Raw genomic sequence first — 25,517 nt, 5'->3', positions numbered from 1 at the left:
AATCCTAATCCAACTTTAACTTCATTTTGTAAATAAACCTAACTTGTAAATACAACTCACTTCAAGTTGTTTTTGTGGTTCCAATGGCCACCTTTGTGAAAACCTTTTTCATAAACATTAGCCATAGGTTTGAGTTATCATAGTGGTTGATGTAAACCTCACCTTATCCTTAGTGGTTGTATTATAAGTCTTCCATACTTATTATAGGGTTAACCCCTCACTAGTATGTTGAAGCCTTCCTCACATGGTGGATTGTTGGTTTAGGATGAGTTTTCTCCCTTTGATAACAAAAGACCTTAAGGCTTTTGATCAAATCAATTCACCAATCTTTGAGATTTTTACCCCGAACTACGAGGTTTTGATCCTACCTTTGTGATGGTACGTAGGCAATGGGTTCATCCATTCAAACAACAAAATTGTAAATATAATCTATTCTCTTCTCATCTCTCCAATCTTTTGCACATATTTTCACAAATACCAACCTACAACACACATTTGCAAAAAGAGGTTCCCTTAGAGTACTAAGGATGTTTTGGGTGCGTAAAACCTTCCCATTTCATAACCAACCCCCTTACCTAGATCTATGACATTTTTATTAGTTTTTGATTTGATAAAACTTCTTACTTGGCTTTTGTTCGCTTTTTAGCCTTTCCTTTGGACAAATAAAAGTGCGGTGGCGACTCAAATTGTATGTTTACTTTTGGTTTAGTCAATAAGCCATAAAGTAACGAATACCCCGCTACATGGTAAAAAGTGGAATGGTGTCCTTTGAGGACCGTGCGCCGAATGTCCAAGCTAATCCACTACCTGCTCATGGTAATTCGTCTGTTAATATGGTGGATGGTTGTCCTGGGGAGTTCAAGGTATTTGATGTCCGCTTCATTAGAAGGTCCTTGGTGACGATGCACAAGGATATCTGTTTGGTAAGCGATTGTGAGCATGACCATGACAGTTGTGCAATATGCAGTGCTAATCCTCGAGGTTGTATGGTTGTGAAGAGAGACATCCAAAGATTAATGGATGAAGGTATGATTCAGATTCTCTAGTCCCGTCACGTCGGTAACGATGTCAATGTAATAGTCCCCGTGTTCAAAACTCCAGAGAGAATAGTAATCCAATATGATAGCAACAGTAATAGTAACAACGTCAATAACAGATCGGTATCGCCGTTGGTAATACGGATAGCGGGTCCAGTCCCGTATGCATCCGATAAGGTTGTTCCGTATCAATATAATTCTACCATGCTAGAGAATGGTCAAGAGGTTCCTTTTCCCACGACTAGTTATGTTGTGAGCATTGCTGATGTTACGAAGGTGACCCGTAGTGGTCGAGTTTTTGGGCCGGTGTTCCCAAAGAATGTGGAAGATGGTTCAGTCAATAAGAAGGTGGAAGTGCCTGCAGTAGATCCAGTTAGCGCTCCGAAGTGTCAGTCTGGTGAATCCAGCGGTTTGAAGCCTAACGATGATGATTAGGTGCTTCATTTGATCAAGAAAAGTGAATTCAATATGGTGGAGCAGTTGCTCCAAACTCCCTCCAATATTTCAGTGTTGTCTCTGCTTATGAATTTTGAAGCGCACAGAGAAGCATTGCAGAAAGTATTGGAGCAATCATATGTAGAGCATGATGTTACGGTTGATCAGTTTGATCATATTGTGGCTAACATCACTTCCTGCAACAATTTGAGCTTCTGTGATGAGGAGCTTCCCGAGGAAGGTAGAAATCACAATCTAGCATTGCACATTTTAATGAACTGCAAAGAGGATGCTCTGTCGAATGTGTTGGTCGACACCGGTTCTTCTCTGAACGTACTCCCAAAGTAAATTCTATCAAGGTTGTCGTACCAAGGAGCTCCGATGAGATATAGTGGTGTGATCGTCAAAGCTTTTGACGGTTCTCGCAAGACTGTGATCGGCGAAGTGGACCTTCCTGTGAAGATAGGTCCGAGTGATTTCCAAATTACTTTCCAGGTAATGGATATCCACCCGGCTTATAACTTCTTGTTAGGAAGGCCATAGATACATGAGGCAGGAGCCGTTACTTCAACGCTACATCAGAAATTGAAATTTGTCAAGAATGGTAAGCTGGTTATTGTCGATGGGGAGAAGGCTTTATTGGTAAGCCATCTGTCGTCTTTATCTTATGTAGAAGCTGAGGATGAGATTGGAACTTCCGTTCCAAGCCTTATCTATTGCTGAGGAAAAGAGAGTTGGGGAACATATTTCCTCATTCAAACATGCGCAGAAGATTGTTGAAGACGGTAATTCTGATCAGTGGGGCCAGATGGTAGAGGTCGCCGACAACAAGAGCAGAGCTGGTTTGGGATTCCAACGAGGTTCATCAGTGGTTAGAGCTGAAGATGTGCAACCTAGTTTCCATAGCAGAGGGTTCATTCATGATAATGAACAATACTTAGCTGTTATGATCGAGGGTGATGAAGATGAAGACTGCACCAATTTTGTGATGCATGGAAAAGCTTGCAATAATTGGACTGCTGTTGATGTTCCATTATTGTGCATCGAACTAAGTAATTTCTTTTATTTGTTTGTGAAAATCCTTCTCCTATACCTAAGGGAGAAGTGAACATTGTTTGGGCATTTTTATATTTGATCATCAATAAAATATAATTCTATTCATCCATATCTATGATGTTCTATTTTTACTTTTTGCTTTTCTAAAAAATGGTAATCACAAAAAACATAAATAAATAAATAATAATTGTCCATCTGCATAATATTTGGTCATAATTCATTTCTCTAAAATCAAAATATCAAATCATTATGCAGGTTAGTTTCTAAACCCATTGAATACAATGTCCTACTCCTTCCCCAAATTTTGAATTCCCTGTGTTTGAGGCTGAGGAGGAAAATGATGAAGAAGTATCTGATGAATTGTCTCTTCTACTTGAGCATGGGGAAAAAGCCATTCAGCCATTTGAAGAACAGATTGAGTTAGTTAACTTGGGTTCCGAGGATGATGTGAATGAAGTCAAGATTGGATCTTGACTATGCCCAGAGGTTAAGAAGGGGTTGATTGATCTTCTCCGAGAGTATTCAGATATGTTTGCCTGGTCCTATCAAGACATGCCTGGTTTGGATTTTGAGACTGTGGAGCATAGATTACTGTTGAAGTCAAAATGCCCGCCAGTCAAGCAGAAATTGAGGAGGACTCATCCTGATATGGCAATAAAGATTAAAGAAGAAGTGCAAAAGCAGATTGATGTCGATTTCCTTGTTACCGTTGAGTATCCGCAATGGGTGGCCAATATCGTGCCTGTTCTGAAGAAAGATGGAAAAGTCCGTAAGTGTATTGATTATAGAGATTTGAATAAATCCAGTCCGAAAGATGATTTCCCAATGCCACATATTGACTTGTTGGTAGACAATACAACTAAATTCAAAGTCTTCTCGTTTATGGTTGGATTTTCCGGTTATAATCAGATCAAGGTGGCACCCGAAGATATGGAAAATACCATATTCATTACACCTTAGGGAACATTCTGTTATAGAGTGATGCCTTTCAGTTTAAAGAATGCTGGTGCAACTTACCAAAGATCAATGACTACTCTTTTTCATGATATGATGCATAAAGAGATCGAAGTCTATGTTAATTATATGATTGCTAAATCCATTGATGAAGAGAAACATGTTGAACATTTGTTGAAGCTATTCCAATGTTTGAGGAAGTATAAACTCTGCTTGAATCCCAATAAGTGTACTTTCGGTGTTCGTTCTGGTAAGTTATTGGGCTTTATTGTCAGCGAGAAGGGTATTGAAGTTGATCCTGCTAAGGTCAAAGCAATACAATAGATGCATGCGCCCAAAACTGAGAAGCAAGTCAGAGGTTTTCTCGACCGCTTGAATTATATCTCGAGATTCATTTCACACATGACTGCCACATGTGCGCCTATATTTAAGCTTCTTCGGAAAGATCAGTCTTGTGATTGGACCGAAGACTGCCAGAAAGCTTTTGGTAGTATCAAAGAGTATCTGCTTGAACCTCCGATTCTGTCTCCGCCCGTGGAAAGAAGACCGTTGATCATGTATTTGATTGTGCTTGAAGAGAGTATGGGCTGTGTTCTTGGTCAGCAAGATGAGACTGGAAAGAAAGAATATGCTATTTACTACCTCAGTAAGAAGTTCACCCATTGTGAGACTCGTTATTCTATGCTTGAGAAGACTTGTTGCGCATTGGCTTGGGCTGCTAAGCGTTTGCGTCAATATATGCTGAATCATACCACTTGGTTGATATCCAAAATAGATCCAATCAAGTATATTTTTGAGAAGCATGCTTTAACTGGAAGGATCGCCCGCTGGCAAATGTTGTTATCAGAGTATGATATTGAATATCGATCTCAGAAAGCAATCAAAGGTAATGTCTTAGTTGACCATTTGGCTCATCAACCAATTGAAGATTACTAGTCAGTGTTGTATGACTTTCCTGACGAAGAGATTTTGTACTTGAAAATGAAATATTGTGATGAACCATTGCTTGAAGAAGGGCCAGAACCTGGTTCCCGTTGGGGCATGGTATTTGATGGAGCTGTTAATCAATATGGTAATGGCATTGGGGCAATGATTATTACTCTTCAAGGCACGCATTTTCCGTTTACAACTAGATTGACTTTCAAGTGTACAAATAATATGGATGAATATGAAGCTTAGATTATGGGGCTTGAAGAGGCCATGGATCTCAGAATCAAGTATCTAGACGTCTATGGAGATTCAACTTTGGTCGTGAATCAGATCAAAGGTGAATGGGAGATGAATCAACCCGGTTTGATACCATATAGAGATTATGCGAGGAGGATTTCAACTTTCTTTACAAAGGTTGAGTTTCATCATATCCCTCGAGATGAAAACCGGATGGAAGATGCTATTGCAACGTTGGCTTCAATGATTATGGTGAAGTATTGGAATGAAGTTCCCAATTTAACTGTGATGCGCCTTGATAGGCCAGCTTATGTGTTTGTTGTTGAAGAGGTCAAAGATGAGAAGCCGTGGTATTTTTAATACAAGTGTTTCCTCCAAAGTCAGATTTACCCGCCTGGGGCATCTTTGAAAGATAAGAAGACTTTGAGGAGATTAGCTGTCAATTTCTATTTAAATGGTGATGTATTGTACAAGAGAAACTTCGATACAACTTCATTCAAATTTTTGGCCCTTTGTGCCCTTTTTCATTTAAACTTTTGAGTAAAAGCAACTCACCAACTTTGAAATTGTTACCACGAACTACGAGGTTTTGATCCCTCATTTTTATGTTGGTATGTAGGCATAAGTCCGAAGGTCTTGTCGAACACAAAAATATAATCAATGAATTCTTTTTCTCACCCCCACACTCTATTTTTCTCAAACATCTTTTATACCAAAAACACATACACACATAAAAAGGGCTCCCTAGGAGTACCTAGGACACTTTGGATGCTAACACATACCCTATGTGTAACCAACCCCCTTACTTGTAATCTCTGGCATTTTATTAGTTTTGATTTGAAAACTTCTTATCTTTGGGTTTTGTTCGTACTTTTTCCTTTTCCTTTGGAAACAATAAAAGCGCGGTGGCGACTCTGGTTTTATTGACGCTAAGCTTATCCATAGCTTGATGGTCATGAATTTACCGCTACACTAGTGAAGATAGGTACGTGATAACGAGAAATCATATCGTGTGTTTAGGCTCATTTCACATGTTATCTGTCTTTGTTTTATTGCATTTTATCGTCTTTTACTTCCGTTTTATGTGTTTTGCAGTTATTATCCGTCCTCGTTGAAGTCTTGGAAGCCCTGTGCAAAAAGGAGAAAATAGGGGCTAAAAAAGGAGAAAAATAACAAGTTTTATTAATTCTGCACAGATGGTGTTCACCATCCAGGAGATGGCATTCGCGATGTACTCTGCTGCCACGTCAATTAAAATATGGAAGGAATGGCGTTCTCCATTCCCCTAATGGCGTTCTCCATTCCCCTAATGGCGTTTTCCATTATTGCATAGTAACAGAACTGCGCTAGTGGGCAGTTCTGAACTGTTTTATCTACTATTTCCCCTCCACTCTCCATGCACAGACCAAGGGAGTTACCAGGTTTCAGAACCTCTGGAAATAGGATTGTGGGAGACTTTGGAAGTGATCCAAGTTGTGCAGAAGCATTGTCGAAATCGCGTTTTAGTATTAAGCATAAATTCACCTGTAAAAGTGACAATAACTCACATCGAGGGATTGCCACACCTGTTTTAGTTTATTTCTATTTTTCATCTTCATTGTACTCTTGGATTAAAGAACAAGTCTGTCGTTATTTTACTTACAAGTTAATTCAAGTTCAAGTTCATGTCAATTCCAACTTTATTTTAAGTTATTTCAAGTTCTTTTTACTGCTTTTGATATTTGCATGTTTTATTGTTTTAATTACCTGTATGCCATGTTACTCTTAACTTTGAACGTTTTAATTATGGTGTTCCCCAATAAAATCATGTCTTGCTAATTTATTCTGAGTCTAGTGTATGAGGACCCTCGTGATCGATGAAACTCAGTAGAAATAATAGGTGCGAATTTATGATTTAACCATGTTATGGCTTTAGTTTCCAACTGTATGTTTTACTATTTTGGCACGAGAGTGTGAGACAAGTTAAGGTTCAATATGATAGCGCGAGAGTGTGAGGAAGGAACTAGATAGTGGAAACTAGGCATCGATCCTAAAAACAGCGAGAGCGCTTTAGGCATCATTTATGATCTCACTTACTTTCAAAATACACTTTCTAATTAAAATGGGCGAGCGAGAGCAAAATCCTATGGTTATGAGGTGTGATCTTTGTCAATAACGCGGGAGTGTGAGACGAGACCTTTAAGTCGGTGTTTTCTACATAATGCAATAGAATCATAATTAGTGCCCAATTCTACCTAATCCCTTAGGTACACATAATCCATATTCCGAACTCGTTTATTATCATAACTTTTAAACCGTTAGAAATTAGTACTTTTGTTTCCGTTCCTACCCTTATAATCTTTAGCCTTAGCTTTGCGCTGCAAAAATAGATAGCATTAGTTTGACCATTAGTCCCCGTGGGTTCAATAATCTTTTAAAACTATACGATAGGTTGTGCTCTTGCAGTCATAATTCGATAGACACGCCCGTCGCTCATCAAGTCTTTGGCGCCGTTTCCAGGGACTATTTAGACAATATTGTGATTCCTTTATTGTGCAGTATAGACTAAGGCAACACATTTTCTTTTTCTTTGTCGATTGTATGCCAGGCACTCGCTCTCAGAGCAAGGAGTTAGAGCAACCAATTGACGATATCGAGCATTATATTAATTTAAGACGCCAAATCAATAGATTTTGTATTAAATACGATCTTCCAAATCCTATCATCCCAATTTCAGAACCATAACCAATTATGGCCGAAATACCACAAAATCGTTCGTTGAAGTATTATGTTGTTCCATCGCAAGCAAAACCACATAACAACATTGTTGCCCCTGCCATCAATCCAAACGATTTCGAGTTGAAACCTTCGTTATTATCTGCCGTTCAACAAAACCAATTTTCAGGTAGTCCTGTAGACGATCCTAACTTATATTTGTCAATGTTTGTGCAGTACACAGACACAGTAAAAGCGAATGGTGTCAGTCAAGAAGATATTAGACTACGTCTTTTCCCTTTTTCCTTAAGAGATAGAGCTAGAGCTTGACTCTATTCTCTACCTTCAAACTCAGTAACCACATGGGACGAGTTGAAGAAAGTCTTCTTAGCTCGATACTTCCCACCAAGCAAAACAGCTATGCTAAAAGCTCAAATCAATGGATTTAAGCAAAAAGACAATGAATCTCTTTTTGATGCTTGGGAAAGATACAAGGACATAATGCGACTCTGTCCATACCATGGACTTGAAGAGTGGTTGACTATCCATACTTTCTATAATGGTCTGCTGTATAACACCAAGATGAGTTTAAGCGTTGTCGCTGGCGGTGCTCTAATGGACAAACCGTATGACGAAGTCTATGAACTCATAGAGAACATGGATCAAAATCATTTCTAATGAGGAGGAGAACATGTTGTTGTAGAGAAACCAGTTACGAAAAGCGGAATGTCTGAAGTCAATGGCATAGACCGCGTCAACGCTAAAGTGGATGCGCTTACTCAAAAGATTGAAAGCTTGGCCATAACACCAACAACTACTGTAGATTCCATAACACCAAACTGTGAATTATGTGGAACCCCTGGGCACATTAATGCTGAATGTTAGTTATTGGATGGCGTACCCACCGATCAAGTGAAATATGTCCAAGGAACCATCAGAATTCTTCCTATAAAAGTAACAATGCCTTGTTTCCACCAAACCTAACACCTGTTATTCCACCTGGCTATCAGAAAGGAACCCCTGTTTCTCCACAAGCACCTAGAAAGTAAAATTTGGAGATCATGATGGAAAATTTTATAAATACCCAACCTCAACAAAATAAAGAATTTGCAAATCAAAACACTCATACGAGTGAACTGATGAAACAATTGTCAAATAAGTTTGATGTTATGGCTACCCATAATAAGATGTTAGAAACCCAGATCTCCCAAGTAGCCCAACAACAAGCCGCAATAGCAGACCCAGCTGGAGCATTCCATGGTCAACCTCAACCAAACCCAAAAGGCCATGCTAATGCTATCACACTTAGGAGTGGAACAAAACTAGATAAACCAACTGACCCAAGAATTCAGAACCTGACCATGTACCAAAATTCTGGTAAAGGATGGGAAAAAGTAAACGATGCGACCAATGATGGAAAGAAAGACGAAAGTGGAGAGCCTTATATCCTTCGTTTCAATAACCATGAACCAAGCCATGTTACAACCCTCAAAAGACCTAATTGAAGTAGGGTTTATTCTGAAAGCATACTACAACAAGGCTGCGTAAGCTGACTCCTAGAGATTTGCTAATATTCTATTCTCATTGTATCATGGACACGCCAATTAAATCAAGCACCACGATTGAACTCATGATCCACTCGTCACACACTACCACGACACCCAAGTGAATGATTGTTTTTCAAAACTTGCACAATTATTGCATTAAAATCACCATTTCTTGAATGAACAATTCTTAAACTGCAAGTCAATACCTGACATCAAGGAAATTCCAATAAGGGGCAATTCGAGTGGCACTTGATCGTTGGTGCCAGCACGAGTCAAAACCATCTCATAACCCTATGGATCAGGGGCATGGCATCTTTTGATTATGTTAACTTAAGAAGTAGTCTGTGTAAGACAAATCTCCAAGCATCGGTTGACCAGGGAGGAAAAAAACACTTCAATACTCGGTACGTCTGGGGCAAGTCCCTCAAAGGCTAATCAGGGGAAGACCATGGCCAGATCTAGACACTGAAAAACAAACAAACTCAGACCATGTCCTGGGATAATCACTCCTAAAGGTTCCCTTTCAAGGAGAATTCCTTTGAACACCCTACAGACTGGGGCAAGAGAAGTTGCAAGAGGCAAGTTCCCTCCATATCTTCGAGTCAGTCAAGCAGATTGCGTCAGACACTAGTGACGACTTGAATTCACAACAAAAACGTCAAAAGTTCATGCTAGTACAACATCATATGTTGACGAGAAACCTGGGGGCACATCAAGGGCATAATCATCATGCATTGATCACGTCGCTATGCTCAGTTACAAGCCATCCGGGCCTCCAGATGAAGAAGTCGAGATCGCCTCAGGGGCAAAGACACAACATATCAGCAGGAAATCAAACTTGGGGCACCGAGAGTATCCACATCAGTTGTTTGAGCATCACATCATCAACTACCGAGTGTCAGGAAGTCAAATCCTTTCACCAACCAACAGTCTAATCCACATCGACAATTACAAAAAACCCAAAAGTCCACCTTGTTGGCACCCACATAAAAACGAATACAACCAGCATCGGTATCCAGAAAATACATCGCCTTTGAAAGGGGGGGGGGGGGGGGGCAATCCCAAACAAACAAATCATCCTTCACATTCAAACATGCATCACCTCATACATAACGCAACATGACATTTATGCATATAGCACGAAGCAAGATCCAGGCCAACCCTTAGTTGAGTCATTGTTATTTTCTCTGAGTGAGTTCCAACCTTGTATTGTTGGGCGTTCCCCATTGAGTTACATCCTTTAACCTTCTGTTGATAAGATATTACCCTCATCTGAGTCAAACAATGTTTCTTCAAACCCCTCCCTTGTTTCACATTGAGCGTCCCTCAATGAGTCGTTTCCTTTAAACCTTTGGTAAAGTGAAAATTACATCTTTCTAGAGAATATTTTTCTGCAACCTTTTTTGTCGATACCCCAAGCAAGTCTTACCCAGTAATGTTCCAATACTACCCAACAAGTCGGGTTTATTAAAACTTTGTCAGTAGCCTTATTTTTCCAATATTTTTCTCACTATCATCCTTTTGATGAAAGTCCATTGAGGAATAATATTAATCATCGTCCCGCTTACGATAACCGTTATCCTTTTGGTAATGGTAAATCATTGACATTTGTGATCTTACCGTCATCCTTTTGGTGTCGGTGATCCTTGGAGTTTGGTCCAACCTTCATCCTTTTAGTGAATGGTGACCTCTCATTATTAAAGCTTATTGTCATCCTTTTGGTCGTAACAAATTTTGTCGTTTGATCTTACTGTCATCCTTTTGGTGTCGACGATCCTTGGAGTTTGGTTCAACCTTCATCCTTTTGGTGAATGGCGACCTCTCATTATTAAAGCTAATTGTCATCCTTTTGGTGGTAACGAGTTTTGTTCGTTTGATCTTACCACCATCCTTTTGGTGTTGACGATCCTTGGAGTTTTGGTGCAACCTTCATCCTTTTGGTGAATGGCGACCTGTGTAATTATTACAGCTTACCGTCATCCTTTTGGTGTCGGCGATCTTTGTTGGTGATCTCTGTCATTATGTCTAAACATCATCCTTTTGGTGGTGGCGCCTAGTTCAATCTAAACATCTTCATTTTGGTGATAGAAATCATAGAGTTCGGTTTAAGCTATCATCCTTTCGGTGATTGTGACATTAGGAAACTTCAATCTTACTGTCGTCCTTTTGGCGTCATTGATATTTGAAGTTATTTTAACTTGGTATCATCCTTTTGGTGGTAGTAAGTTTCGAAGTTATAATATTTCCTTCATCCTTTTGGTGATGGTGATTTATGACTTATTATCATCCTTTTGGTGATAACAAGTTTTTTTGTTTGATAATACCTTCATCTTTTTGGTGATGGTGATTGTCGACTTTTTATCATCCTTTTGGTGGTAACAGGTTCTGTTGCTTGGTCATACCTTCATCCTTTTGGTGATGATGATCGTTGACTTATTATCATCCTTTTGGTGATAACAAGTTTTGAAGTTTCTTTCTTACTTTCATCCTTTTGGTGATGGTGATCATTTGAGTCGTGGACTTATTATCATCCTTTTGATGGTAACAAGTTTGGTTGTTTGATCTTACTGTCATCCTTTTGGTGTCATTGATATTTAAGATTGTTGACTTAGTATCATCCTTTTGGTGGTAACAAGTTTTGTTGTTTTACCTTACCTTCATCCTTTTGGTGATGGTGATTGCTAACTTATTATCATCCTTTTGGTGATAATGAGTTTTATTGTTTAATCTTACCTTCATCCTTTTGGTGATGGTGATCATTGACTTTTTATCATCCTTTTGGTGGTAAGAAGTTTTGTTTTGATCTTACCTTCATCCTTTTGGTGATGGTGACCATTAAAGTTGTGACTTATTATCATCCTTTTGGTGGTAACAAGTTTTGTGTTTTGATTTCACCTTTATCCTTTTGGTGATGGTGATCATTTGAGTTGTTGACTTATTATCATCCTTTTGGTGATAACAAGTTTTGTTATTTGTCTTTACCTTCATCCTTTTGGTGATGGTGGTTGATGACTTGTTATCATCCTTTTGGTGGTAACAAAGTTCTATTATTTGATCTTACCTTCATCCTTTTGGTGACGGTGATCATTAAAGTTTTTAACTTATTATCATCCCTTTGGTTGTAACAAGTTTTGTTGTTTAATCTTACCTTCATCCTTTTGGTGATGGTGATTGTTGACTTATTATCATCCTTTTGGTGGTAACAAGTTTTATTGTATGATAATACCTTCATCCTTTTGGTGATGACGAGTGTTGACTTTTTATCATCCTTTTGGTGGTAACAAGTTTTGAAGTTTTGCTCTTACCTTCATCCTTTTGGTGATAGTGGCCATCAAAATGTTGTGACTTATTTATCATCCTTTTGGTGATAATAAGTTCTGTTTGTTTGATCTTACTGTCATCCTTTTGGTGTCAGTGATATTTAAAGTTATTGACTTATTATCATCCTTTTGGTGATAACAAGTTTCGTTGTTGGGTCTTACCTTCACCCTTTTGGTGACAACGATCTTTAAAGTTGATGAGTTAACTATTGTCCTTTTGGTGGTAGTCCTGCTATTATCCTTTTGGTAGTGGAAAGCTTTATCATGATAACTATCATCCTTTTGGCGATGTACATCATCCTTTTGGTGATGGAATTTTTTGGATTTTATCACGTCTGATTTTCATCTCATTTTAGGTGACAACAAGTTTGGTTATTAATCTTACCATCATCCTTTTGGCGATGACTACTTTTGAAGCTTGGTTCATCTATCATCCTTTTGGCAATGACAATCTTGGAAATCGTGGTGAATTACTATCATCCTTTTGGTGATGGCAATTTGTACTGTCATCCTTTTGGTGCCAGAAAACTTTTCAATTTTTAGTCCCGCATTTGCCTTTACATCAAATGACGACCTTCGCAAGATTTAAATGTCAACTCGAGGGTTGGTATTGACTTGACATTCTACCCCTAATACCTTGGTGCTGCTAGGACTCGTTGCATTTTCTTTCTACGTTTCTCCATTGCATTTCAAAGGATAAAATTTTGGGTCTTGTCGTATTTAATTATCTTCCACCATGAACGTATGAAGACTGTCGTCATTCTTACCTTCTAGTTCAAGTTAATTAAATAGGGGAAGCAGTCATACCCCAATTTTGTCCTACTCAATCCTACTCTAATTATATTGTATTCCCTTGCATTTATATAACCGTTTCATTCAAGTAGTCTCTATTTTCATCTGCATATATTAGTCTGTACTTGCAATTATGATCATTATACAAACCTATCTCAATGAAATTTCATGTGCATCATTACCTCATGACCATCTTAGTCGGTCACAAACCCTCATGAACATGCATTTGGGCCATTTTCGGTTTTCATTACTTCAAAGGTCATTTACATACAACTCTAATCCATTTGGTTGAAGGTCAAACTGCTCCAACCCACAAATACATTTGATTTTGGGGAGAGTTTTTTTTTAATTTTTGGATACATTTTGGTATTGGTCATTCAATCGAGTCATCATTTATCACGTGTGTGGTGCCTTAAAAAAAGCAACATAAACAAGAAATAAGTACATTTATTTTTCTTGATAAAAAAAGGGACCCTATTATTTTTATTTATGTTTGACATTTTAGAGTTTAAAGGATTATAATAATAAATTCAAGAAAAAAGCAATATATTTTTTTTATCCAAAAGTTGTTCTTCAATGAATACCTTTAACAATACATTAAAAGTTACATAGGATTACAAAGAAAAACCCAACACGGAAATCACAATTTGTGTTAAAACACATTTAAAATGCTCCATCCATGGTGAACATCGGCCTGCTCCGATTCTTCAGAACTCCAGTTGACGCATCGTGAAATCCCCTTTCAAAATTTCAAATGGAGTGAACCTTTGGTCAAATACTTTTCACTTAAAATCTGTCTCTTGCCGTCAGGGCCTATCAAGAAAGGGAGAGTTGGTCAAATGATCTCCATTTACGCAAGCCTTACAAATATCCTGCCTTGATGCTTCCTTTTAGGCCCTTTGATTGGAATAATCCAAACCTGCAGTTAATGCCCATTAAACTAAGCGATTCACTCACTTTCTTGAAGAGGCCCTGCAGAGAGTTAAACGCAAGTTAATGCTACATTTGGTTTCTGCTACATAAATATAAACTCATTAGGATTCTAAAAGTTAGTGCAGTTACGCAACTCGCCTCAAGCCAATCGAAGTACCATGTGTCGTCTAGCCCAAAGAAGGACAAGAGTTTCCCTAGTATCATCCGCGTAATGGTGCAGAGCGATTCCAATTACAACCTGCCAAATTACAGAGATCAGTTAGAATATCAGGATCCAAATTCCCTCTGCAAAAGTATGATATGTCAGGAATAACCGTGACAGTCTTTAAAATTAGAAGATGATAACGCCAAAATTGAAACATGCAAGAAGAAACAATGTGTTTAAAGCCATATTATCATCACAACCATGCAGGGTATTGCCAAAATGAATGGTAGATCAGTTCAAACAAAGGAAAAGAAAGCAAAATAAATATAAGAGTGTCTTTGAACAGCTAACATATATCACCACAAGCCAAATCAAACAGTTTTTCCTCACATCAGCTAAAAAACCAGAAGAACACCAGGAAGTGTTTCTAATCAGAGATGATTAAAGTCACACCTCAGTTAAAGTTAAATATTACAACAATAAAAAAATGAATTTCTACCACAACATTTACCTGTCTTACAGCACTAACAATTCAAGAGAAACCCAACAAAGGACCACACTAATTTGGAAGATTAGAAAATCGCATTGGCTACAGACAAAAGAAATCGTTTCACTTACAACAAATTCACAAGATCCACGATATCTAAGGGAGATCTTCTCTAACAAAATAACAGCTTCCGCCAGCACACCACGATTCTGAAGATCTCAGGCTATATAAAGGGGCGTTCCACAGATGAAAAAAAGGGGAGAACATTACCGTTATGATGAAAAAATCCGGATATCCTCACCCAAAGCTTCCCTAAGATTCCTTCTGAGACCTCACGTCGAAGTCGGCGTTGAAACGAAGCTAAACCACACACCGGAGATACCTACCAAAACAAAGAAAAGAAGTATTAGAAGGTGCTGAGGGAGAAGAAGAAAGAGGATATCATGGAGAGAAAGGATTGACTTATCTAAAGGTTTCCGAAGAGGATGTCACCGGACTAGCACCGTGTAGGTAGACTTCCTTCCCGTTTCGAATCCAAATCGACCGTGCTTTCGTGTTCGCCATGTTTGTTTGAGTAGGAGCCTTCCCTTTTTCTGTTTGGATTGTTAATGGTCTTGATTTAATTTAGGATTTGTTAGATTTTAGGTTGGTGTAGTAGATCGCGTTGTTTGGGGTTTTGTGAGGTTTTATTTGTGGAATCTAGGTTTAGATTTGGACTGAGGAAGGTTCGTTTGAGTGGAATGTGAATTCCGGTTAATTTCTGGGTGGGCCACGACGGCGCCGCCGCGGTGTTCATGTGCGCCGCTGTGTTTTTCTTGCATCGGCACCACGTTAGATCTTTTTTTTATGTGTTTTATGTGGGGTTTGGTGTTTGGACAGAGAGTAAGGAAATGGGATTAACGTTGGCTGATGCAAAAGGGGTTGAGTCCCACCTGGGATTCCCTCTACTTGGAGAGAAATATGACTCTCACTGGGTGACAGGTGGAGGGACGGGACGATGCCTTCATGGCCATCTGTCCATGGTCGAGGCGTGTGGGTCGTGTGCGCGAACCCTACCCTGCTACCATGCACCCATCATGACCGTTGATCATGGAGACCAAGTCAGATCTAATGATCTGACGGTCTAAGTCGGGATTACGAAGTCAACCAAGGTTGACTAGAGTTTGGGTTTAGACTCCCCCTGAGATTGGGCTTCCCATTGGGCCTAAAGTCATTTATAAACTCTTCACACCCCCACCTTTGTTTTGTTCTGGCTCATTCATTTGTTTTTTTGGTTAATGATTTTATCTTATATTTTCATATTTCATTTATTGTCAAGTAAATAATTTATTTTGTTAAATAAGTCTAAATTCAACTTGATTAATGTCTTGGTTAATTTTTACAGTCTCGTTTAAGTTAATTAGTTAACCTTTTAAATAGCTTCATTAAGAACTTTATTTAATTATTTAGTCATTTATTGTTATGAATTTGGTTTGGGCTTGTCATTTTGTACTTATTTGATCCCTTATCTTGCATCGATTGAACTACGTGTGATACTTCATTAATGGAATCCAATTCTTAGTTCTCTGTATCTTCGATTCAATATCGAGCCTATTTTTTCTTCCATACCTTTGTAAGTCGATCGCTTTTAGCATCACCATCAACCTCACATAGCTTACTCTTGGGTTTTCTTGCAATGAGACCTAGTCGATTGTTAATTGATTGATTAAATGATCGATTCACTAAATAAAATCCACTTCATTCGTAAACACAAATTTTAAAACCTCGATCCAATGTCGAGTATTTTTTCAAATCAAATTAAAATACCTAATCACAACCAAATACTATTTCATTTAGAAATCAAAAGGGGGATGGTTTTGAGTTTTCAACTCCTCTCCTCGATTATTTGAATACGAGTTTTCTTACTCGGTTAGTCAATTAATCTTCGTTTCTAACTCACCCAAACTTAACCTAATCAAATTATTTTCATAATAGTGAAATGAAAAACGGGGATGGTTTTAAGCCTTTAACTCCTCTCCTCGATTGTTTGAATATGAGTTTTCTTACCCGGTCAGTTAAACACTCGTCATTTCTTCACAAACCACAATGTAATAAACTAATCAAATCATAATAAACTATACGAAAAGGGAGATGGTCTTGAGCCTTCGATTCCTCTCCTTAAATGCTTGGATATGAGTTGTCTTACTGAGCCATTCAAGTACTTGTCGTTCATTCTAAAATACATCAATCACACATAAACCTATTTTCATAATCGCTCAGATGAAAAAGAAAGCGGTCTAGAGTCTTCTATTCCCTTTCCCGATTATTAGGATACGAGTTGTCTTACTCGGCTATCCGAGTATTCATCATCCATTCAAAACATCTTAATCATCGTTAAATCCTTTTATAGTTAAGGATGAAAAAGAAAGTGGTCTAGAGTCTTCTATTCCCTTTCCCAAGTATTAGGATACGAGTTGTCTTACTCGACTATCCGAGTATTCGTCATCCATTCAAAACACCTTAGTCATCATTAAATCCTTTTATAATTAAGGATGAAAAAGAAAGTGGTCTAGAGTCTTCTATTCCCTTTCTCGACTATTAGGATACGAGTTGTCTTACTCGACTATCTGAGTAATCGTAATCCAACCAAAATATCTTAACATATCAAACCTATCCTTTTCTCTCCCTCGTGCGGTCGAAACCAATCAAACAAAACATCCAACATATTAACTCAACTTGTCACCCCCCGTGTGACCAGAACCTTTTTTTCCAAAGAACACTGTTTAATCCTTTCTAATACGTACAACAAACCAGTGCTTAAGCCTCCGCCGAGAGTAGACAAGCCAACGTTTAGCCTTTAGAACGCCGACCTACACAGTCGTTCATAAAACAAAACACACCAATTAATCGTAGTTCCCCAAACTAAGAATGCTCTGACTTCCTTATTGCACCATAAGGATACGTAGGCAGGAGATTGTTGTATCTTCGGGAGCACACTAATAAAAAACCTTCCTTTTCTCCCTTATGAGGTTACCATCCATCTCCATTCAATATTTTATGACTAGAAGAAAACAAACAACGTAAGTTAACACTCAAATAGAAAAATTGAACTAAAAGGTTCTCGTTGAGTATAACAGACGTGAGGGGTGCTAATACCTTCCCCTTGCGTAATCAACTCCCGAACCCGAATATGGTTGCGACGACCATTATTCTATTTTTTAAAGGTTTTATCGATATTTTCCTATTCCTTCATTGAAATGAATAAAGTTCGGTGGCGACTCTGTTCAAACACTATTTTTTCCGCGTCCATCGTGAGGGATCGCATTTTTCGAGGTGCGACACTACCGATCTTCAAAATGAAGGGATGATCGCGCAAAAGGCCATTCTCAAAGATCCAACACTTAAGGACTTATTTGGCTCCCTCTAACTCAAAAACAACTTGTGTAAAACGGATGATATAAGACCGCAAGCTTTATTTCTTCCCTTGACTGATCTCGGTCAAGGAAACTACCATCACATGTTTCCTCTTAGGTAGTAAAGCATCCATAGAACCGTTCTTAGAAATTCGTCCATGATTAAATGATCATGTCTAGTCAACCATTAAACAATAGTCGGGTTGGGCCAATCATGAGTTTTGCTGTCGAATAATGTCACACATGTTGTTCAACAACTCGTTAGTACCTTGCAGTCCATGGTTAGCTCAAAATAGTTAGAAGACAAGTAAGGCTTCAGGTTATGAGATTAGACGAGAGATCAAATGTACGATCGAAGGAACTTAGATAGTTCCATCCATCTGAGGAGCCTGGACCAGATCTTGATGTAATGGAACTTCTTCTTCTAGATCTGGAACACCTTGAAGAGAAGGCATGTGTGGTTGATTGATCTCTACTTGAACTGCAACATTGACAGCGGCTGCCTACACAATGGTAGAGCGAGTGGCTTTAGATCCAACCATTACTTTGAAGTGTAGAGGTGGGAGATCTAGATACTCGACAAATCTTTATGTTCAATTTTGGGAGATCTTGATTCAAAGACCTAATAAGGCTTCAAACTGATGAATCAGAGAGCAAACTTAAAATTATGGAAAACTTAATTAAATTAGAGGTATCACTCTTTAAGCCCAAATATAATACTATAAATAAGAGGTAGGAGAGTGAGAAGTAGGATTCATTTAATCATTTGATGGCAATAGAGAAAGAGGAGAGGAAAAGTAAGGAGAAGAGGGGAAGAACAAGAGAGGAGCTAGGGTTTCCAGAAAATTGAAGAGGTAAGGAGGGAATCCTTATTATTATGGGTTAGTATGATCGGGGCAATGGGTAGAAGTATGTTTAGGTTAAAATCCCTAATTTTGTATGGTTGTTTGAAATTGTTAGATTTCGATGAGTATTCTTGATTTGTGGTGATTTGATTGTGTTAAAACTGTAAATTAATGTTATATACTTAGAGTATTGTATGAGTTATAATTTTCTGAGCGTTTGGCTTTTTACGGAATCGAAATCGGAGGTCCGAAAGTCCTCCAACGATGAAAAAGTAGAAAATTCTGCATTCTGTTTTGTGTTAACGCAGGAATAACATTCTGTTTTTGCGTTAACCGGTTAACCAAATGCGTTAATCGGTTAACACTGTTGAAAATATGTTAGAAAGTGTATTCTGTCTTGCGTTAACCGGTTAACCAAATGCGTTAACCCGTTAACACTGTTGAAAATTGCCAGGGAGTGCCTTTTGGTTCGCGTTAACCGGTTACCCATATGCGTTAACCGGTTAACACTGTTTGAAAAGTGAGAAATTGAGATTTTAAATGCTGTATTCGTTTTGGAATGAAATCTAATTGTGCGTACTTGATAATCAGTTATATATGGTGATATGTGGAATGTTAAGATAGTAGAGATGATCTTAATTGCATATTTGTGAATGATATATTGTTATGAATGTGTATATGTACCATTGGTGGATAATTCATAGAGTTGAATTATGGTGATATGTGGAATGTTAAGATGGTAGAGAGGATCTTAATTACATATGTGTTGGTATTTGTACATTCATTCATGGCATGGTCGGCTTCATGGTGGAAGCGGTGAAACTGTGGGTTCACATAGACGTTGATCCTTAATTGGAAATAGGCGTAGCATACGTTGATCCTTAATTTGAAATAGGCGTAGTAGTGGCTTGGATTCTAGATATTGAATCGGAAAACGGTGAAACTGTGGGTTCACATAGACGTTGATCCTTAATTGGAAATAGGCCTAGCATACGTTGATCCTTACACTACGCCAAACAAGACCTTAGACAACGCTTTTTTTGGCCTTAGACAGCGCTTTAAAGCGCTGTCTAAACCTCCGCTGCTAAAGGTTTAGACAGCGCTTTTTTAAATCTTAAAAGCGCTGTCTAAGCCCCCCCCCCTTAGACAGCGCTTTGGCCAAAAGCGCTTTCTAAGACCCTCATATTTTAATTTTTTTAGGTATACCTTAGACAGCGCTTTTGGCCAAAGCGCTGTCTAAGGGGGGGGGGGGGGGCTTAGACAGCGCTTTTCAAAAAGCGTTGTCTAAGCCCCCCCTATTTTAATTTTTTTAGGTATACCTTAGACAGCGCTTAAGGCAAAAGCGCTGTCTAAGGGGGGGGGGGGGGGGGGGGGCTTAGACAACGCTTTTCAAAAAGCGCTGTCTAAGCCCCCCCCCCTTAGACAGCGCTTTTGCCTAAAGCGCTTTCTAACCCCCCCTTTAGACAGCGCTTTTTACAGAAGCGCTGTCTAATGTATACGAAAATTTTTGAAGCTTTTGTTTTAAACCACATTTTTTCCAGGTTTATAAACCAGAATTTCTACCTGTTTTCAACCAGATTTTGACAGACAGTTATCACATTTTATACATGCCATTTTGGCCTTTTTTCTACCAATTTTTGGCTAACAAATATATATATATACCAATTCAAACCAATTTTGCCTTAAATGTATCAAAATATATACAAATTTATGTACACATTTACAAGTCATTACATATACTACAAATGTACACATTAATTACACAAATTTATGAAAAAACTTTGAGCTCTATCATGAATTGACACCACTCCTCTTTGATTTCGTCCACTTGATCCTTTGTATAAAATGCACACTTGAATTCCTCAAAGTACTACATAATAATATAACATATTTTGAATTAATTCCAACTATTTAATTATATGAGATATGTGTAAATATAAAAATAACTCATAAGTTAGAAATACATACATCGGTGGGAATCACTAATCGGCCCAAAGCAAGAGTATCTCGCATAAACCTCAACACGAAATACCCGCAATCTATTTGATTACGTTGTTGAGGACACTACATGAAAAAAAAATATGGATTATAAATCCTAAGTTTTATCAAGTGTCATCACTAATATAATAAAAAATGTGGTAATTAAAAATATACCGCCACTTTAATCCATGTAATGCGGTTGGCGCTCCTCCTTGAGGTTTGGATATCTCGTTGGGCCCGAAAAGCTTGTAGGACGCTAATAAAATAAAAATGAAGCAATTAGAACAATTCACATAAACTAAGAAATTTTTTGAACATTCTCACTTACGTGTCAATTAGGTTCTTCATATCCGGGTATGTTGTCCAATCATTTCCTAACGAGTCAAGATAATACACAATTTCTCGGATAGGATTGATTGCGAGCAACAACCAATGTCCACTGTAATGATTAGGCAAATGTTAGATGGTAACTTGGAAAATAATTATAATAGATGAATTTAGAATGAAATGCTAACCCGGTATTAAACGGTATAAAAAACAACTTCTCCGCATCTTTATTCTCCATGAGGATCTGAAGAACATACTCCGTCACGGTATGCGGTCTACTTAAGATTAAACCTAAGTTGACGGTCGCGGGTGCTAAGAATCCGAATGACTCGTCCAAATCATTGGGGCGCATCAATTTGTCATACAAAAACCTAATATAAAAACATCATTAACACCTCTTTTGAAACATAAAGTAAACCGGATTAACATAAAGTAAACATCATTAACATAAGTTGTTTAATTAATAAAACAAAGTAGACCGGATTTACCTAATATATGTATTGACAACGTTGACGCCGATTTCTTCATGACCAAAAACTTGCATGAAGTCTTCATTACCAATCATTTGGTCGTAATCAAAGCCGAAAATCCCTACCTCCATATGTACATTCCGAACACCTCCGGTCGGTATATCGGTCATCTCTATAAATGTCCTGAGGCACGACCTATACTTGGCGGTAGGTTTTTTCCTAGCTACGGTCTTCTTAGCACCAGAACTTTTTACCCGTGCGGAGGCGTTGCTAACCTCCTTTTTTTGTTGTGCGGAGGCATTGCTAACCTCATTTTCTTTTGATTTGGATTTTGTGGGAGTCTATTTAACATAACCAAGGAAAATATGTAAGTAAAATTTTAAGCATAAATTTTAAACTTTGAATATACACATTAAAGTTAACATAAGTTTTAAGCATACCTCATATCCTACGCATATGAGGTTTGTCGGCCATGCAACAAACGAACCTACTGCTTCGTGCACCGTTGTTGCATCCGAATCATCGCTAGGATATGGTAATGCTGCATTCGGCTCAACTGCAATATCAACTGATACCTTCAATCATCCAGCAGGGAGCTCTCTAGTGTGGAGTAATACTCCGCTAACGTTATGCACTTTTCCCTTGCCAACCATCCGATAGTATGGTGACGACAAATACAGCTGACAATGGGAAATGCCCTAAAACCAATAATAACAAGAAATCGTTAATGTGTATATATGTCAAATACATAATTTAAGCAAATAGTTCAATTTAAGACAATTATATGTAATTACCTCTGGAATGTTCGGCTGAAAGGTACAGTTGATACTGTTTTTGTCCGAAGTGTAACACCCCAAATAAAGTAAAAGAATTATTTAATTAAGTTAATAATATATTTAATAATTTAATTAAATAAATTGAATTATTGGATTATTATTATTAATTTGGAATAATAATTATTATTGGAAAATATATAAGTGGAATAAGAGAAAAGGTTTTCATTTTTGGAAAAGGTTTTTACGTGAAAACTGAGAAGCTGCAGAGAAGAGGAAAAGGGCAAAGAGCTGTAGAGCAAAGGTTGGAGAACGAAAAAGCTTGAAGCTCGAAGAGTTGCCGGATTGTTAAGGTAAGGGGGGTTTATCGTCGTTTAATGGGTATTATCGATTAACATGTAATGGGTAGTGATAAGCCGTCGATTGACCCTAATTGGGATTTAGAATGCTGAGGAATTATGTTGAATAAGTTGTATTAAAGCTGAAATTGAATTTGTGTTTGAGTGTATTGTGAATTTCTGAGCGTATAGCTTTTTACGGAAGTTGAATCGGAGGTCCGGAAGTCCCCCAACGGCGGAAAATGCGGAAACTCTGCATTCTGCCTTGTGTTAGCGCAGGAACTGCTGTTTCGCCTGCGTTAACCGGTTAACCCAGGGTGTTAACCGGTTAACACTGTTATAAATTGTGAAAAATGTTGAGTTTTGCCTGCGTTAACCGGTTAACCTATAGCGTTAACCGGTTAACACTGTTGCGTTTTGCCTGGAAGTGTAAATTTCCTGCGTTAACTGGTTAACCTATAGCGTTAACCGGTTAACACTGTTGCAGTATGTAAAAATGGTTGATTTTTATGATGTAAGTGTAATTGGTGATTGGCCTATTGTATCCAATTGTGATAAATAAATTCGTGGAGTCTATGTTGCGAAATGTTGATGCAAATATGTTGATAAGTTGTTTTTGTGGAAAATATTAAGTTGTAGGCTGATGAGCCAAAGTTGAATATAAGTTGTTTTGTTGAAAATGCTGAGTTGTAGGCTGATGAGCCAAAGTTGATTTTTAAGTTGTTGTTGCTGAAAAAGCTGTTATGTTGTCGTTGTTATTATGTTGTTGAACTTTCAAGTCGTACATGCCATATACATTCATATGCATTAAGTCGGGGCTTTTGCTCACACCACGTTGGCCTGGATTGGCAAAATTATGGGGCTTTTGCTCACACCACGTTGGCCTGGATTGGCAAAAATTTTAAGTTGAAAGTTGAAGGCTTATGCCTTGATGCCCACTAAACTGGCAATGATTTTAAGTTGGGAGTTTTACTCCAAATGGTACCACATGCATGAAGAGTCGAGTCTCATTTGAGTTGCATTTACGTTGTGTTTGAATATGATGTTGAGTTGAATATGCTGCTACCGTAAGCATGATATGATGTGGGTGATTAACGTGTAAAGTTACTTAACATAACATGATGATTTATAATATTTGTTATATCGATTGAGGAACTCACCCTTACAGTTATATTTTTCAGGTAACGAGCAGTGAGTTGAGTAGAAGCTAGTGCTTGAAGTCTAGAGTGGTTTTAGTGGGTCATGCTCTGATAGATGTAACATCGGGACGGGATGTTTTATTTGTTGAATAAATGTTAATTTTAAGATATTACAGATGTTGAATGTTTCTATCCGCTGCGAATTTTTAAAGAAGTGTTTATGTTGGATTAAATAATGAGCATGACTGATTTTACGGTGAATCATGTGAAGTATTATGTGACACCCTTGGTGCATGATTACTCTGATATTGATTTATATGCTGTTGTTTTAATTAAATATTTGGGGTATTTAGAAGGGTGTTACATTAGTGGTATCAGAGCAGGTCGGTCTGTCCGGCCAGTTGTCGTGTCGTTACTGTCTAACAATTGTGTAATTGTTATTAATCTAACGTTAAGTTGTGTTGTATTGATAAGTTGAAATGGCTGGAAGGAATGACGCTGCAATGGCTGCCGCAATGCAAGCAATGGCACAAGCGGTGCAGAACTTGCCAAATGCTGGTGGTGATGCTGGGTCACGTAGCTTGGCGACTTTTCAGAGAGAGAATCCGCCGGTGTTTAAAGGGAAGCATGATCCAGATGCAGCCTTGGGATGGTTGAAAGAGATTGAGAGAATCTTCCGTGTTATGGATTGCACTCCAGCTCAGAAGGTTCGGTATGGTACTCACATGCTAGCAGTCGAAGCTGATGACTGGTGGCTAGAGACTCACGAGAGGTTGACCGTGGCAGGTGAAGTCATTACTTGGGATGTATTCCGTAGGGAATTTCTGAGGAAGTATTATCCGGAAGATGTCCGTGGTAAGAAGGAAATTGAATTCCTTGAGCTGAAGCAAGGAAACATGTCTGTCACTGATTATGCTGCGAAATTTGTGGAGTTGTCCAAATTTTATCCTCATTACACTGGTGGTGGTGCTGAATTTTCGAAGTGCATCAAGTTTGAGAACGGATTGCGCTCTGAAATTAAGAAGGCTGTTGGGTATCAGAAGATACGCATTTTTACTGATTTGGTTGATAGCTGCAGGATATTTGAAGAAGACAATAATGCTCATTACAAGATTGTCAGTGACCGCAGAGGCAAGCAACATCAAAACCGTGGCAAGCCGTATGATGTTCCAGCTGGAAAAGGGAGACAAAGAGCTGCTCCGGCTCAGAGAGCTAGTGGGGGAGGTGCTCCTACTGGTATAGTTTGCTTCAAGTGTGGTCAGGCTGGTCATAAGAGTAATGTATGCACTGCTGAAGTAAAGAGGTGTTTTCGCTGTGGTAAGATTGGCCATGCAATAGCTGATTGCAAGCACAAGGAAGTGATTTGTTTTAATTGCGGAGAAGAAGGGCATATTGGAAGTCAGTGTCAGAAGCCGAAGAAAGGGAATCAGTCAGGAGGCAAGGTCTTTGCTTTATCGGGTTCTGAGACTTCTGCAGATGATCGTTTGATCCGAGGTACGTGTTATATTAATGGCTTTCCTCTTGTAGCTATTATTGACACAGGTGCGACTCATTCCTTTATATCTTTGGATTGTGCTGTGAAACTTAAGTTAGAGATATCTGAGATGTTTGGTAGTATGGTAATTGATACTCCTGCGAAGGGTTCAGTGACTACTACTTCGGTTTGTTTAAATTGTCCTTTGAGTA

General features: G+C 38.4%; 1 long non-coding RNA gene and 1 other non-coding gene across 3 annotated transcripts; both read right to left on the bottom strand.

Annotated features, from left to right (window-relative positions):
- Positions 1 to 7,763: 7,763 nt before the first annotated feature.
- Positions 7,764 to 7,870, bottom strand: LOC127089497 (small nucleolar RNA R71). The gene has a single exon (XR_007791083.1). It is a non-coding gene; the product is annotated as a small nucleolar RNA R71 (small nucleolar RNA).
- Positions 7,871 to 13,531: 5,661 nt separating this feature from the next.
- LOC127083588 (uncharacterized) lies at positions 13,532 to 15,495 on the bottom strand. 2 transcript variants are annotated; one of them, XR_007788474.1, is made up of 3 exons: positions 14,699 to 15,495; positions 14,070 to 14,173; positions 13,532 to 13,974 (listed from the first exon to the last, which is right to left on the bottom strand). It is a non-coding gene; the product is annotated as an uncharacterized LOC127083588 (long non-coding RNA). The 2 variants fall into 2 exon arrangements; XR_007788475.1 differs by having other exon boundaries at positions 14,070 to 15,495.
- Between the last annotated feature and the right edge of the window lie 10,022 nt (positions 15,496 to 25,517).

Source organism: Lathyrus oleraceus, chromosome 5 (genome assembly GCF_024323335.1).
Source record: "Lathyrus oleraceus cultivar Zhongwan6 chromosome 5, CAAS_Psat_ZW6_1.0, whole genome shotgun sequence".
In the NCBI taxonomy this organism is placed as follows: Eukaryota; Viridiplantae; Streptophyta; class Magnoliopsida; order Fabales; family Fabaceae; genus Lathyrus; species Lathyrus oleraceus.
This window is presented reverse-complemented; position numbering and strand designations above follow the sequence as displayed.